The following is a 17,196-nucleotide window of genomic DNA, read 5'->3' as shown; positions in this document are numbered from 1 at the left end:
CTGAAAACCCCACTCGCTTCTAATTACTGTGCATGACTATACATGGCAAGCACATGGGTGTGTGCTAAGCCTCTGCTTCTTCCCCCAAAAATTCGCTCCTCTTTTCCATCTACTGCAACTGTGAAATCACCAGAGCAAGACGCAATACATTTCTGCCTATAATTCTTCTATGCACACAGAGTCATGTTTTCACATTAGTGCCAAAACGAAATTTCTTTGCCAATTTGAAAGCACACTTACTGCTCTTTTTTTTTTGGGCCAAGTGAAAATCTCTTTTTACACTTTGAAATCACTTTTACAGACTGACACATTCTGAAACCTTTTTTTTAAATTTATTTAAATGCACATGTCCAAGCTGTTTTTTTTTCAGACCACCACCGTGTGTATTCTCTGTGACTGCCTACACTCCAGCAGGGGCAACCAGCCTTAGTGATGCTGAATGTATTTGCATTACAGACTTAAACCTGAAAACCCCACTCGCTTCTAATTACTGTGCATGACTATACATGGCAAGCACATGGGTGTGTGCTAAGCCTCTGCTTCTTCCCCCAAAAATTCGCTCCTCTTTTCCATCTACTGCAACTGTGAAATCACCAGAGCAAGACGCAATAAATTTCTGCCTATAATTCTTCTATGCACACAGAGTCATGTTTTCACATTAGTGCCAAAACGAAATTTCTTTGCCAATTTGAAAGCACACTTACTGCTCTTTTTTTTTTGGGCCAAGTGAAAATCTCTTTTTACACTTTGAAATCACTTTTACAGACTGACACATTCTGAAACCTTTTTTTAAAATTTATTTAAATGCACATGTCCAAGCTGTTTTTTTTTCAGTCCACCACCGTGTGTATTCTCTGTGACTGCCTACACTCCAGCAGGGGCAACCAGCCTTAGTGATGCTGAATGTATTTGCATTACAGACTTAAACCTGAAAACCCCACTCGCTTCTAATTACTGTGCATGACTATACATGGCAAGCACATGGGTGTGTGCTAAGCCTCTGCTTCTTCCCCCAAAAATTCGCTCCTCTTTTCCATCTACTGCAACTGTGAAATCACTAGAGCAAGACGCAATACATTTCTGCCTATAATTCTTCTATGCACACAGAGTCATGTTTTCACATTAGTGCCAAAACGAAATTTCTTTGCCAATTTGAAAGCACACTTACTGCTCTTTTTTTTTTGGGCCAAGTGAAAATCTCTTTTTACACTTTGAAATCACTTTTACAGACTGACACATTCTGAAACCTTTTTTTTAAATTTATTTAAATGCACATGTCCAAGCTGTTTTTTTTCAGACCACCACCGTGTTTATTCTCTGTGACTGCCTACACTCCAGCAGGGGCAACCAGCCTTAGTGATGCTGAATGTATTTGCATTACAGACTTAAACCTGAAAACCCCACTCGCTTCTAATTACTGTGCATGACTATACATGGCAAGCACATGGGTGTGTGCTAAGCCTCTGCTTCTTCCCCCAAAAATTCGCTCCTCTTTTCCATCTACTGCAACTGTGAAATCACCAGAGCAAGACGCAATAAATTTCTGCCTATAATTCTTCTATGCACACAGAGTCATGTTTTCACATTAGTGCCAAAACGAAATTTCTTTGCCAATTTGAAAGCACACTTACTGCTCTTTTTTTTTTGGGCCAAGTGAAAATCTCTTTTTACACTTTGAAATCACTTTTACAGACTGACACATTCTGAAACCTTTTTTTTAAATTTATTTAAATGCACATGTCCAAGCTGTTTTTTTTTCAGACCACCACCGTGTGTATTCTCTGTGACTGCCTACACTCCAGCAGGGGCAACCAGCCTTAGTGATGCTGAATGTATTTGCATTACAGACTTAAACCTGAAAACCCCACTCGCTTCTAATTACTGTGCATGACTATACATGGCAAGCACATGGGTGTGTGCTAAGCCTCTGCTTCTTCCCCCAAAAATTCGCTCCTCTTTTCCATCTACTGCAACTGTGAAATCACCAGAGCAAGACGCAATACATTTCTGCCTATAATTCTTCTATGCACACAGAGTCATGTTTTCACATTAGTGCCAAAACGAAATTTCTTTGCCAATTTGAAAGCACACTTACTGCTCTTTTTTTTTTGGGCCAAGTGAAAATCTCTTTTTACACTTTGAAATCACTTTTACAGACTGACACATTCTGAAACCTTTTTTTTAAATTTATTTAAATGCACATGTCCAAGCTGTTTTTTTTTCAGACCACCACCGTGTGTATTCTCTGTGACTGCCTACACTCCAGCAGGGGCAACCAGCCTTAGTGATGCTGAATGTATTTGCATTACAGACTTAAACCTGAAAACCCCACTCGCTTCTAATTACTGTGCATGACTATACATGGCAAGCACATGGGTGTGTGCTAAGCCTCTGCTTCTTCCCCCAAAAATTCGCTCCTCTTTTCCATCTACTGCAACTGTGAAATCACCAGAGCAAGACGCAATAAATTTCTGCCTATAATTCTTCTATGCACACAGAGTCATGTTTTCACATTAGTGCCAAAACGAAATTTCTTTGCCAATTTGAAAGCACACTTACTGCTCTTTTTTTTTTGGGCCAAGTGAAAATCTCTTTTTACACTTTGAAATCACTTTTACAGACTGACACATTCTGAAACCTTTTTTTAAAATTTATTTAAATGCACATGTCCAAGCTGTTTTTTTTTCAGTCCACCACCGTGTGTATTCTCTGTGACTGCCTACACTCCAGCAGGGGCAACCAGCCTTAGTGATGCTGAATGTATTTGCATTACAGACTTAAACCTGAAAACCCCACTCGCTTCTAATTACTGTGCATGACTATACATGGCAAGCACATGGGTGTGTGCTAAGCCTCTGCTTCTTCCCCCAAAAATTCGCTCCTCTTTTCCATCTACTGCAACTGTGAAATCACTAGAGCAAGACGCAATACATTTCTGCCTATAATTCTTCTATGCACACAGAGTCATGTTTTCACATTAGTGCCAAAACGAAATTTCTTTGCCAATTTGAAAGCACACTTACTGCTCTTTTTTTTTTGGGCCAAGTGAAAATCTCTTTTTACACTTTGAAATCACTTTTACAGACTGACACATTCTGAAACCTTTTTTTTAAATTTATTTAAATGCACATGTCCAAGCTGTTTTTTTTTCAGACCACCACCGTGTGTATTCTCTGTGACTGCCTACACTCCAGCAGGGGCAACCAGCCTTAGTGATGCTGAATGTATTTGCATTACAGACTTAAACCTGAAAACCCCACTCGCTTCTAATTACTGTGCATGACTATACATGGCAAGCACATGGGTGTGTGCTAAGCCTCTGCTTCTTCCCCCAAAAATTCGCTCCTCTTTTCCATCTACTGCAACTGTGAAATCACCAGAGCAAGACGCAATACATTTCTGCCTATAATTCTTCTATGCACACAGAGTCATGTTTTCACATTAGTGCCAAAACGAAATTTCTTTGCCAATTTGAAAGCACACTTACTGCTCTTTTTTTTTTGGGCCAAGTGAAAATCTCTTTTTACACTTTGAAATCACTTTTACAGACTGACACATTCTGAAACCTTTTTTTTAAATTTATTTAAATGCACATGTCCAAGCTGTTTTTTTTTCAGACCACCACCGTGTGTATTCTCTGTGACTGCCTACACTCCAGCAGGGGCAACCAGCCTTAGTGATGCTGAATGTATTTGCATTACAGACTTAAACCTGAAAACCCCACTCGCTTCTAATTACTGTGCATGACTATACATGGCAAGCACATGGGTGTGTGCTAAGCCTCTGCTTCTTCCCCCAAAAATTCGCTCCTCTTTTCCATCTACTGCAACTGTGAAATCACCAGAGCAAGACGCAATACATTTCTGCCTATAATTCTTCTATGCACACAGAGTCATGTTTTCACATTAGTCCCAAAACGAAATTTCTTTGCCAATTTGAAAGCACACTTACTGCTCTTTTTTTTTCGGGCCAAGTGAAAATCTCTTTTACAGACTGACACATTATGAATCCACCATGTGTAACTACAACAAAAACAATTCCCATTTCTATTATTCATTTCTTAAGTTACCACATACATCCCCTCTCAAACTGTAAACTCACCTTTAAAATTAGTTAGTTGTGAAAGAAATGTGTCACTCAAACAGCAGATTATCAGAGCCAGGATCTCTGTTGTGTTCACCTCTCTCCTCTCAGCAGAACCAGATAATGGCAAACTTTCCCTCTATTTTTCCACACATATACATGTAAGTTTCAAATCTCAGTGCTTCCCCCTTTTTTTCAAATGTAATGACACATTTCTATTGGTTGAAAACCAACCCTTTTCCAAAAGTACCCTGCCCCCAACTTGACTTCTGCCTAGTACCCTTCCCCCAACTTGACTTCTGCCTGCTACCATAGCAACAGCTCATGGAACACTGCTGTGTGCAGTTAGGTCAGAAGTTCGACACACAATGTTTCAATTCCACAGAGCAAGAGTGCTTGACTTTTCAATCCTAACAGCAAATCCATAGTACTGTTCTTTGGTTACACATTTTTTTGTACCAATACAAAACATGCTTCTATTAATTTTCACATACAGCCTAGTTTTTTTTCTAGAATGGTATGAAACAGCCAATCAGTTTTTTTTGTTTTGTAAAAAATATGTATGCCTCCATTTCCAAACTGTCTTTCTTTTCATATTGCCATTCTACTGAAAGACACCTCCTGAGTGCATCCAGTTCTCCTTTGAAGATGTTCACAGTGTGGATTGTAGGGCACAGCTATGTCTTCTGGAGTGAAAAGTTTGCAGAGAAAACAGATATGGTGAGAGACCTTGCTTTGCCAAATGTAGACATTAAATGGATTGGTCAGAGAGGGTTAAAGTGGCACCAATTGATGCCATTGGTGAAATCCTTCATGCAAATCCAACACCCTGACCTCATAATAGTGCACTGTGGTGGCAATGACCTAGGCACTTTGACTGGGGTAGGTCTGGAAATGCTTATGAAGGACACCTTTGCACAACTGTTTACACTTTTCCCTAAAACTGCCTTTGTGTTTTCCAACATATGCCAAAGGCAAAAATGGAACTGGTCCAATCATTTCTGTCCACAGATTGACAAAGCAAGAAAGCACGTCAACAAATCTGTTTCTGCTTTCCTCCGTGACTATGGTATGGGTGCCATTTACCACAACAACTTGCGTTACGACATGCAAGACATTTATAGAGGAGATGGTGTGCACTTCAATGATGAAGGGAACAGAGTCTTCCTCTTGAACCTTAGACTCTGCATCGGTACTTACTTGTAGGTACCACTAAAAAAATGACTCCATAAACACAACAGCTCTTTTTAGAGCTCCCTAATTTCTAAACTCTTAAATCTGATTTTCTTTTATTTATTTTATTTTTTTTACCGTACGCTTACCGTAAGCTTACCGTACGCGTACCCCGTGATTTTTCTTTAAATCAATAAATGTTTTTTTTGTACTTTTCTGTCCTTCTTTGACCCCCTTACAATTGTTAGGGGGTCTGTAACTCTCCTCATTGCCCCCTTTCCTTGTTTTCACTCTTTTTTTTCAGAGTGAAATACACAAAATGGCGGCCGCCGCTTCCTGGTTTCGGCCGATCCGAATGTTTACTAAGATCTAAGAGCCAATCAGAATCGCGCTCGCGCACGCCACCGTACGCTTACCGTAAGCGTACGGTAAGCGTACCGTAAGCTGGCTCAGATATATATATTGATTTAAAGGCTATTTTCTCAGAATCTACTGAACAGATTTACACCAAACCTACAAAAGGCACTTCCTTGACCTAGGGACTACCTCTCTGCCAAATTTCGAGTAATTCTATTCAGCCGTTCGGGCTGTAGCTCGTTCTAAAGGTCCTATGGAAAAATGCATGGGAAAAACGCGTTTTGGGACCCCCCTTTTATCTCAGCCCCCGCTTGACGGATCCCCCCGAGACTTTCAGGGTAGGAGCGGAGCGTAGCGCCCCACCTATTTTGAGAAATTCGCGAGGATTCGTCGACCGGCGTCAAAGTTATTCAAAATAGAATGTTGAGGTTTTCCTATGGAAACGTGGTCCTAACTATAACTACCTACTGGCGACCGCCAGTAGGTAATATATATATATATATATATATATATATATATATATATATATATATATATATATATATATATATATATATATATATATATATATATATAATACACACTCACTCCTCCTCTGCTATAGATTCAGAAAAGCACTCCACGGGAACTTCTGCAATCTTCAAATTCCTTTAATTCGTACCAGCCACGGTAAACATGATAAACATGACGCGTTTCGGCTATGCCTTAGTCGAATGTTTTCATAGTACGCGCCAAAAAGCGGCAAACTTTAAATTACGTTACGTGAGTCACGTGACATGTTGAAACACCAAAATCAACAAAAGACTATTCAGTTTCAGTGTCCGGCACCATATTGGAATGTTGTTTTGAAACTCTCCAATCCTCATCATTTACACAGATGAAAGATACATGAAAAATACATTACTCCATTAATGCATTGCGATGTATCTAAATTTCACTTCCCCATATTGAGAAAATAAAATAAAATAAGAACATCATAGAACAAACCGCCGTGTATCGGCATTTCTGGTGCCTAATCTGAAAACCTGTGATTACCCTTTATATCGGCTAAGACTTCTATGCGATTTCATGTTACTACAACAGTCAACTGATTCACCAAATACAATTAAAAAAAACACATTACCGACATCATAGATTATATATTCCAACAGCATCAAAAGCTCCTATTCACATTCAGTCCCCAAGATGAACTGCCAACTCCTCCCCTATGTTCATGCCATTGGGGTTCTTAGTTCCCAGGTCAATAATGTACCTTGATTCCAACCTGCGGAGTTGTGTGATTCTATCACCTCCCCTTACACTCATAGGGACATGATCCAACCCATAATAACGTAACAGCTCCCTGCTACTATTATGTTTCTCAGAGAAATGTCTCGCGACAGGGTAGGTGACATCTCCCTTTGCTGTAGCCCGCATATGCTCCAAAATTCTTATCTTTACTGGATGAATAGTGCTACCAATGTAGCGTAAGCCACAGGGGCATTCCAAGCAATACTCCACATAACTGGTGTTGCATGTGGGAAACCTATTTATGAGTTTAGGTTTCTTAAGACCAGTCACCAAAAATGTGAGTGTCCTTTTGCTCCCCACACAGGCCTAGCATTTCCCGCAATGGAAGAAACCCCTAAGCTCCCTTAGGGTTCCTACTGTTTTGGGTTTGGTATATAGATGGCTTTGTACCAAGCTATCCCTTAATGACCTGGCTCTTCTAAAAGTTATCAATGGGGCAGAGGGGATATCTGAGCCTATGATGTTGTCTGTTTTTAAAATGTGCCAATTCTTTCTGAGAATCTTCCTTAGTGCATTTGCGTCACTTGAAAAAGTCGTCACCATCCTGAATTTGTTTTCTCCTGTCTCATTCCTTTGTGTTCTCTTTTTCTCATTATTTAACAAGGTACCTCTTGGTATATTCATAACCCTGTGAAGGGTTATATCCAGGAATTCCCTATTGTATCCTCTAACAATGAATCTGCTAACACTTTCTTGGGCCGGTATTTCAAAATCCTCCTCCCAAGGGCTGTTGCGTTTTAATCTCAGAAATTCCCCATAAGGGATACTTCTGACTAATCCAGGGAGGTGATTACTTGCCGCATGCAATGTAGAATTGCCGGCCATAGGTTTACGGTAAAGGAACACATACAATTGATTATTACTCACTCTGATTTTGAGATCTAAGAAGTTTACTGTATCAGAGCTGATCTTCCCACTGAACTCCAGATTCTCAACATTTTTGTTCAAGCTGTTATTAAAATCAGTGGTTGATTCAAACGACCCATCCCAAATTATACACAAGTCGTCAATGTACCGATACCATGAAATGACCTTACTCATGTCTATATCTCCCAGCACTATGGACACCTGCTCCTCCCACCAGCCCACGAACAAGTTTGCGTAACTGGGGGCGAAGCAGGTGCCCATCGCTGTGCCAAACCTCTGGTGATAAAAATCCTCTCCAAAAACAAAAATATTGTTGTTTAGACAAAACTCCGTGAATTGGAGAATCATTTTGTTATGTTCCGTAAATTTCAATGGCTTTTTCTTCAAGAAACGTGCCACAGCTTCCAAACCATGTTCATGCCTTATCCTTGTGTATAAACTTGCAATGTCCAACACAATTAGTTTTTTAACCTGGGTCCCATTGCTGTTTCTCAATGTGCATCAAAAAATCCTGTGAGTCTTTAATATACGTAGGTAAGGTCTTAACTAATGGAAAAAGGAATGAGTCAATGAAGATAGATAAATGTTCTGTCAACCCACCCTGGGAGGAAACAATTGGTCTCCCAGGTGGGTTATCCCTGTTTTTATGAATCTTAGGGATATGGTAAAAAGTAGGCACCACTGGATTAAGACACCGAAGAAATAAATACTCTTCCATATTTAACATGGATTTGTCAAGCCATGATTTAATCATATCATGATATCTTTTTATTCTGTCCATGTAAACATCTTTGGAGATTTTCTGATAACTACCCACATCCGACAGTTGTCTAAGAGCTTCTGCCCTGTAGTTCTACATGGTTTGTAGGACCACGTTGCCTCCTTTATCGGAGGGTTTGCAAATTACCATATAGTCCTTCCCCAGACTTTCAATGGTCTCTTGTTGCTCTTTAGTTATGTTTTGTTTTTTCATAGAGCGTGTTAGTTTTTCTCTTAGGACTAGGAGATCCTTATTCACAGCCTCCGCAAACACATCAATGGCATCAGTGGGTAACTGTGGTAGGAACTGCGAGGTCGGTTTGAACTGACTCTCATCCTTCTCTTGATCAAATCCAAGTCGTATTGTTCTCTGCACTTGATCACACTCTTGAATATTCTCATCCTGATCGCCCGCTTGGTTGCCCAGCCGGAGTGCTTCCATTATTTCTAGGGCGGCCAGATCCTCCCCTGTCAAAGTGTCGGCTGCTCTAGTTTTATTCAACTGTCTCTTAGGTTTTAGGAAGTTAGGTTTGGTCTTAAAGTACTTGTGAAGTTTGAATTTACGAATCAGTTTGAAAAGATCGATGCGGGTCTGTGTGTATTCCATTTTGCTGGAAGGGCAAAAGGTCAAACCCAATCTTAACACTTGTTGTTCCGTGGGTGTGAGAATCTTGGGTGTTAAATTAATGATAGTAAGATTATCTAATTCCATTTCTTCCCCTTCCTGTTGCGAGAAGCTCTGGTTGGAGCTTTTAACCCTTCGACTCCAGCCGCCCCTCCTTGTTTTCCTTTTCTACCTTGGCGGTCTGCTTTTGCCTACTCTCAGCCACGTTTGCCTCATTATACGAAATTCCTCCTGAAAAGGAGTCTTCATAGATCTTGACTGGCCCACTCCATCATCTGAGGATTCCCCGCCCGTGACCTCCGATTCTGAGGTCTCAATTTTGATTGTATCAGACTCATTTTCCCTTGCCTTCAATTCCTTGCGTGAACCTTCAAATTTCTTGGCAAACGTTAAAACCCTGCCCAGAGCATAGTCGCGTTCATCGCGTTCTAACTTTTCTTGCTTTCTTTGTTTTATTTTTGCTTCATATTTCTCAAGTCTTTTTTTATCTATTCTTTTAATTCTTCGATTTTCCTTTTATCCTCATCTTTATCGATTTCAGCCTCCATTTTTTCAATTTCAAGTAGGGCTTTGTCCCTCTCACTCCAAGCAAACTTTACTAATATAAACAGCATGACCTTACTTGATTCAGCAGTATGTGCCGTCCATTCATCCAGAAGTTTGGGATCTGGGTTCTCATAAGCAGGAATGGTGTAAATACGCAGACCTCTTGGGACCCGATCTAAGTCCATATAACTTTGCAGCAAGGTTGCCTTCCACCACTTCCGTTGTTCACGTTCGTACAATCTTTCCAATGCCGTGAACTTTGATATCAGATTTGTGGTTGCTGAGGACGATTTGCTCCCTCGTTGCGTGATGTCCATTACTGTGCTCTTTTTAAACATGCCTTGAGCCGCTTCGCGGCGTTCCAATACATTAAACATGCTTCTGTGTTAAGAATTGCTTCCTTAAAGTTTTATGCAGAGCCCCTCGTCCTGCCACATAAGTACAAGGAATAAGCGAGTAAAATGTTGGCGTCTCGCTTACCGGTCTTCGTTGCTACGTCAAGCCCTTTGAGCCCTATGAGCTCTCCTGATGTACCATCTCAGTGCATAATACAGGACATGGCCACCAAAAGGCAGGAGGGATCGGGCCGGCAGCAGTGGAACAATAAATGACGGCAGAAGGGGGGCGAAGGAGCGAAGCGTGCATGCGCCTGCGACCAGCAGCAGCAGCCCGGCAGGGATGTGAGGCGTTTGCGGCAGGTTAAAAATGCAAGGCAAGAGCTGTGATAGGTAGCGCAGAGAGATGGGCGGGCAAGTCAATGTATGCCTTCTTAGAAAGTTAAGAGCAGGGGCGTGGTGATCGGCAGACCGAGAAATTTCAGATTCAGACGCAGTCACATGGAAAAGCTTGGTTGGTCGAGTATCCAGCTTTTGAGGAGCAGGGTGGACGGTGTCCACCCTGTAAAATAAGTGGGAAGATGCCCTCCACCCGCGTGGTACCCCGACTCATGCCCTGTTTCTGTACATCATGGTCTGCATACTAGATATATATCTCAGTGGAGAGGCGTACCGATTGCCCACTCTGCAGTCACACCCAAAGAGACGGGACATGACTGATCTCTATAATGCAGACATGCTTAATACATCTAGCTCTTTCTCATTGAAAGCTGATCGAGTTCCACACAGCGACATGGTCACACCCTCTTAACGATAATCTAAGCGTAAAGGGAAACTTGACTTTTATAACGCTGTGTTGACTGAATTGTGACATCAATGTGCTTGCCATAAAACGTTCTTCAAAGCCAGTCCTTGAACTCGGCACGTGCGTGGAACTCTGCGGAATTTGGCAGAGTTTTTTGGAAACTCCATGGAATTCCATGTAGTGAAACTTCGCCAGCTCAGCCGGGCCTTTTAAACACAAAGCATGAACCTTTGATGTAAAATAGGACAGAGAAAGAGATACACTGTATGGCTCAATTGTGCAATGTGAGACCATGATACCTGGAATCAATTTGTTTTCCTGCTTGATCAAGCTGTTTGATCTTAAGCAATTACTTTATTTCACTGTGCCTCATTTTCCTTCATTGCATTTGGAACTGATCACCTTGTGCACATACAAATGATTTGCTCCTAGGTTCACTAATGGCATGATTATCATGGCAGTGGGGGACATGAATGTGCAAAGAAATGCCACTAAATGAAGTAAAACAATGTAATTTAATTTATTAAAGTAACATGTATTTGCATGTTTTAGAAATACACTTTTTTGAACTATGAAGAGTCAACTCTTTATGATATTTCCACATAAGGTTTGTTGCACAAAATACAAACCAGATGTGTTAATGCCATAACTTAGCCTCAAGCACACACTTATATAAAAAATTAACAGTCCACAAAAGTATGTCCAAAAATCACAATCCGTATTTCAAATGCTGTTACGTACACGGACTATTGAGCGTACATGCTCGACAAAACATATACAGAGTTGTGCATAATCGGATCTCTGAATATCCGAAACCTTTCCAGCACAATTGAAAGTGACCACAGAACAGCGTTTGAATAAAGGACGCATGAGAACATAGAGCGTGAGGACTGAGGGGCACAAACCAGTAACAAGATACGGATATTCATTTTAAATATACAGCCCTGAGGGAGTCGTGGGTTAATCTCCATTAACGACGAAACACGTGTTGGGTTTGTGGCTAGAAAGAAATAGGGGATCAACTGGCTGAACAATTCAAACGAACTTAGAAATACGGATTGTGATTTTTGGACATACTTTTGTGGACTGTAAACCTTTTATATATAAGCGTGGGCTTGAGGCTATGTTACTGAATTGAGTGTGATCTTCTGATCACATGATTGGGAAGTGGGGTGAATCTCCCTACCTTTGAGAGCATTACATCCATACTAACATAGTGTCAGATATTGCATGCAACAACCAGATGAGCGTCATATCCATTTTTTTGATCACCCACAAGAGGCAACAGATGTGTTAATAGCCTGACTTTTAGGACAAAGCCAGATCCTTGGTTCGAGCTTGGCTCAGCCATCTCTTTTTTTCGCCGGCTTGCCCACAAAATGTGTTAGTGGCTTGACTACTCTTCTACCTTATACAGCCAGGCCAGACCTGTGGCTCAGCTCTGGCTCAAATCCCTCAATTAATTTTCCACCTTGCCTATCTCTAGCTCTGGACCTAGGTACAACTACACCTGCAGCCAGGGCCGGCTTTAGGGCGGTGCGACCGGTGCCACCGCACCGGGTGCTGGCTTCCTGGGGGCGCTGTGTTTGAAAGTTTATTATGCTTTTGAAGCACCTGCTGCAGCGTTTCTTTCCCCGGCAATTACCAGGCCTCACATAAATGTCAAGATAACTCCTGTGATTAATTATCTTCCTGGAGAGAGATCAGCATTTTGTATAGTTGAGGTTTTGACTTCGGTGAAGTTAGTGCAGAGGGTTAATATGCCTGCTGCAAAGAACGTGTACCAAGTAGATTACAGAGTGCGTATGATGTAAACAGATCAGCAGGTTACTGCTTTCAAAAGAGGCATCCTTTTGTTACATGCAATTTATAACTTAAAGTCCTAATATAGAATAGTGAGCTATTAACTTCAATCCTAGAACTGCATACACACTGCAAAGTATACATAATTAGAACATTGATTAATGTTGGAAGAAGGGTTAATTTGGCTAGAAATCGATTCTTATTATTAAAGAAAACTCCCAACTGTGCTGTTTCTTTTTCGACTCTGAGTTTGTGCTTCTCCACACCAAGCACTCTTAAACTATACTGCCTACCAGTATGGATGACATGTGACTCCTACACTTTTAGTCCTTTGGCTTATGTAACATTTCCTATACACTGATTTACACATGTATGATTGATTGTCTCTGTGTAATGTGCGTCTGATGCAAAGTGCTCAGACACCCTACACTGGTATGAGTGGCGCTATATAAATAATTCAATGTATCCGAGAGAGTGTGGTTATGGAGACTTGGTCACTGTTAAAGGGTGCTAGTGAGAGAATCCGTGGTGGAGGTGGTCATTGGGGGGGCACCAACAAACATACATTGTCGCACAGGGCGCCACCGGCACTAAAGCCGGCCCTGCCTGCAGCACCAATTAAAAAAACTAGATGGGAATCAGTATCCTCCTTAGTCTGAAGGCTTCCCTCCTGTCTACTGGAGGTGAGGGAGCCCAGGGGTCCAGTCAGCTGATATGAGGCTAAGAATTTGCTCCCATGTCAGGCTCCACATCCTATAGCATGAATGCACTAGGAGCATTGGAGCTGAGCAGAAGTGGGTACAGACAGGAAGAGATTGCACGCACAATAGTGTCCCATGTAGCTTGGTGTAAATAAACATTTTTCTGAGTGAAACCTGAACCCTCGCTGCAGCTAGCAACTCATAAAAACATGGCTCTGCTTGGCGTGTGGGAGGGGTACAGTCTTGGTAGTCAGCTGCTGGTTGTTTGAGTGGAAATTGTGCAGCTGGTAAACTATGAGTACTCTCCTTGTCAGAGGTGTTCTACTACCCAAGAGGAGAACATTAAAGCGTGTTGTTACTAAGTGTTGGTGATTACCAGCCTATTTAAAGCACTGTTATGCACTTCATCGTGACATTTGCCAAGTGTAAGATCCCCCGCAAACTCTATTGAAGAAAGCAAAGCCTCTCTTACAAATCATGTACCTCGACCAAGTCGGCCCAAGTCAGCCAGTAGATAGGTATAAATATATACTGGTAGCAATGGACTTGTCTACATGTTTTATATGAGTGTGGCCAGGGATGGTCTGAGCCAGATTGCAACTCTAACCCTGTAGCCAGTGACTAGCTAGTTACCGAAGGTTGGTAAGCTTGTAGAGGAGGGATTGGAAATGAAGAAAGAGATTAGTCCAACATATTGCGGTCCTGTGTCAGTGCTGGGGATGAAAAGAACAAGAATGGTGATAACTGCTACCATTACCTGGGAAGAAGAGTGCGAGACCGGTGTCAGTGGATCAGTGAAACTGTATCATGAAGCCCATCATATACATCTGACCAGTGCAACTTTTGACGGCTGACTGTGCAACCAACAGCTCTATTGCTGAATGTGCTGCTGTTGGAATTCCTACACAGAATTGAAAAGCAATCATTTCAAAGCACAGATCAACAAACAGGAATCTCTGTAAGAACTACTGGCAATATATTTACCCATTGCACCACCTCTACAATTTGAAAGTTAGTCAGATAAAAATTCAGAATGTTCCAGTATCTGTATGTTCCAGGATTCAAGTGCAAAGTTATCAGAATGTGAGGCAATGCCAATACATGATTTAGGGCCCTATGTAGAGCTTGGTGAATGGGATACTCTCTCATAAACGTGGCACATGGCCCATTTGTTGTAGTACAATTACAATATAGCCTACAGCAGTTGGAATATGGCAAACTGGATACCGGTCATGTTTTGATGGATTATGCCATCTACAATCGCTAAATAAGGCCTGCAATGTGGAAAAGTCTAGTTACTCAAAAACAGGTGAATAAAGAGGTTCCTTTGCAAAATAATTGGAAGAAATTGGAAGACAGTGTGAAAGAAAATATGAAACCACCTTCCATACATGTTTGGCTCACATTAGCCTTAATTCCACTGATGATTTAGCTCATAATTGTGGTATTATTTGTGAGCATAGTGCAGGGAGAATATGTGCCAGATGTAAAGAATCCAGTGGCATCACTTATAATGCTAACCAAGCAAAAAGAAATACATGGAGTTGTCACCCTGCTGCACGATGGTGTAAACTGGGAAGAATTAGAGCATCCAATACTAGGGCCAGCAGAGACTGTACAAGTTCCACACACGTCACATCTCTATTTATTAGACTTCTTGCTCCCGAGTCATTTACCAATAATTGCTACGGAGACACTGTGGAGAATTTGCTCATATAATTATGAACACAAGCTTCATTATGCAACACTGATCCTGATCTCACCGTGGAAAATACAAGCAGATGTCCTGCTATAACCAGTGTGCTGACAAGTATCTACATGTATCGAATGCAACAAGAACAATAACAATGGGAACGGTGACAGGTTCCTGTAATAGGGAGTGAACCTGAGTTTAAAGCAAAATTCTTCCATTTTAAATCTCCATTGAGATACAAAAATGATTCTGAAACATGTCTGTAATCAAAATGCAATAAACCTCACTGGACTGTTTATGTCTAGGCACAAAGAGATCTATTCACTTTTAGATGAATATGCTGAAAAGGTTTATGCAATATGGAATTTAACCATACCAGTAGCATTGGTACAGGGGATGTATGACGTTACAACGCACACTTTTACAACGCATGCACTTACAACGCATTTTTTACAACGCATAATCCATTACAACGCATGACATTACAACGCATGACACTACAACGCATTTTTAAAAACCACCTTTACAACGCATTTCCATTACAACGCTTACTACCTTTACAACGCATACCATTACAACGCATAATATTAAACTGCATTTAAGGTAAGTATTAGATAGTATAGGGGTAAAAGTTACTTTTCTAACTCCAGGGGGTGCAACAGTAGGGTAAGTGTTGGATAGTATAGGGGTAAAAATTACTATTCTAACTCCAGGGGGTGCAACAGTAGGGTAAGTGTAGGATAGTATAGGGGTAAAAATTACTATTCTAACTCCAGGGGGTGCAACAGTGGGGTAAGTGTTGGATAGTATAGGGGTAAAAATTACTATTCTAACTCCAGGGGGTGCATCAGTAGGGTAAGTGTTGGATAGTATAGGGGTAAAAATTACTATTCTAACTCCAGGGGGTGCAACAGTAGGGTAAGTGTTGGATAGTATAGGGGTAAAAATTACTATTCTAACTCCAGGGGGTGCAACAGTAGGGTAAATGTTGGATAGTATAGGGGTAAAAATTACTATTCTAACTCCAGGGGGTGCAACAGTAGGGTAAGTGTTGGATAGTATAGGGATAAAAATTACTATTCTAACTCCAGGGGGTGCAACAGTAGGGTAAGTGTTGGATAGTATAGGGGTAAAAATTACTATTCTAACTCCAGGGGGTGCAACAGTAGGGTAAGTGTTGGATAGTATAAGGGTAAAAATTACTATTCTAACTCCAGGGGGTGCAACAGTAGGGTAAGTGTTGGATAGTATAGGGGTAAAAATTACTATTCTAACTCCAGAGGGTGCAACAGTAGGGTAAGTGTTGGATAGTATAGGGGTAAAAATTACTATTCTAACTCCAGGGGGTGCAACAGTAGGGTAAGTGTTGGATAGTATAGGGGTAAAAATTACTATTCTAACTCCAGGGGGTGCAACAGTAGGGTAAGTGTTGGATAGTATAGGGGTAAAAATTACTATTCTAACTCCAGGGGGTGCAACAGTAGGGTAAGTGTTGGATAGTATAGGGGTAAAAATTACTATTCTAACTCCAGGGGGTGCAACAGTAGGGTAAGTGTTGGATAGTATAGGGGTAAAAATTACTATTCTAACTCCAGGGGGTGCAACAGTAGGGTAAGTGTTGGATAGTGTAGTGTAATATTATGCGTTGTAATGGTATGCGTTGTAATGGTAGTATGCGTTGTAATGGAATGCGTTGTAAAGGTAGTTTTTAAAAATGCGTTGTAGTGTCATGCGTTGTAATGTCATGCGTTGTAATGGATTATGCGTTGTAAAAAATGCATTGTAAAGGTAGTGCGTTGTAAAAGTTGTGTTGTAAAGGTTGTTCCCCAATACATACATGTTACATACAAACCAGGCCTAGTTTTGAATTAGCATGAAGGCATTAATCCTTTAGAGCAATACGCATAAGGCTTAGGGCCTAGAACACTAATATTCTGAGAAAGAAAACAGACACTCTGGAAATCCCATAGAAGTCTAACACATGTATAGTGCAAACTAGCCATAAAGCATACATACTTTTTCTCAATATAATACGTGGAGGAAAGGACATGTGATCAAACAGAATGTCCACACAACGAGCAGGTGCTGAGCTCTTCTCGTGGGAAGAATTTGAGAAGACCTTGAGGGAGAGCTACAACAAGCTATGGTAAAAGGTTGAC

This window comes from Triturus cristatus, chromosome 11 (assembly GCF_964204655.1).
Source record: "Triturus cristatus chromosome 11, aTriCri1.1, whole genome shotgun sequence".
Taxonomy (NCBI): Eukaryota; Metazoa; Chordata; class Amphibia; order Caudata; family Salamandridae; genus Triturus; species Triturus cristatus.
Note: the sequence above shows the minus strand (reverse complement) of the source record.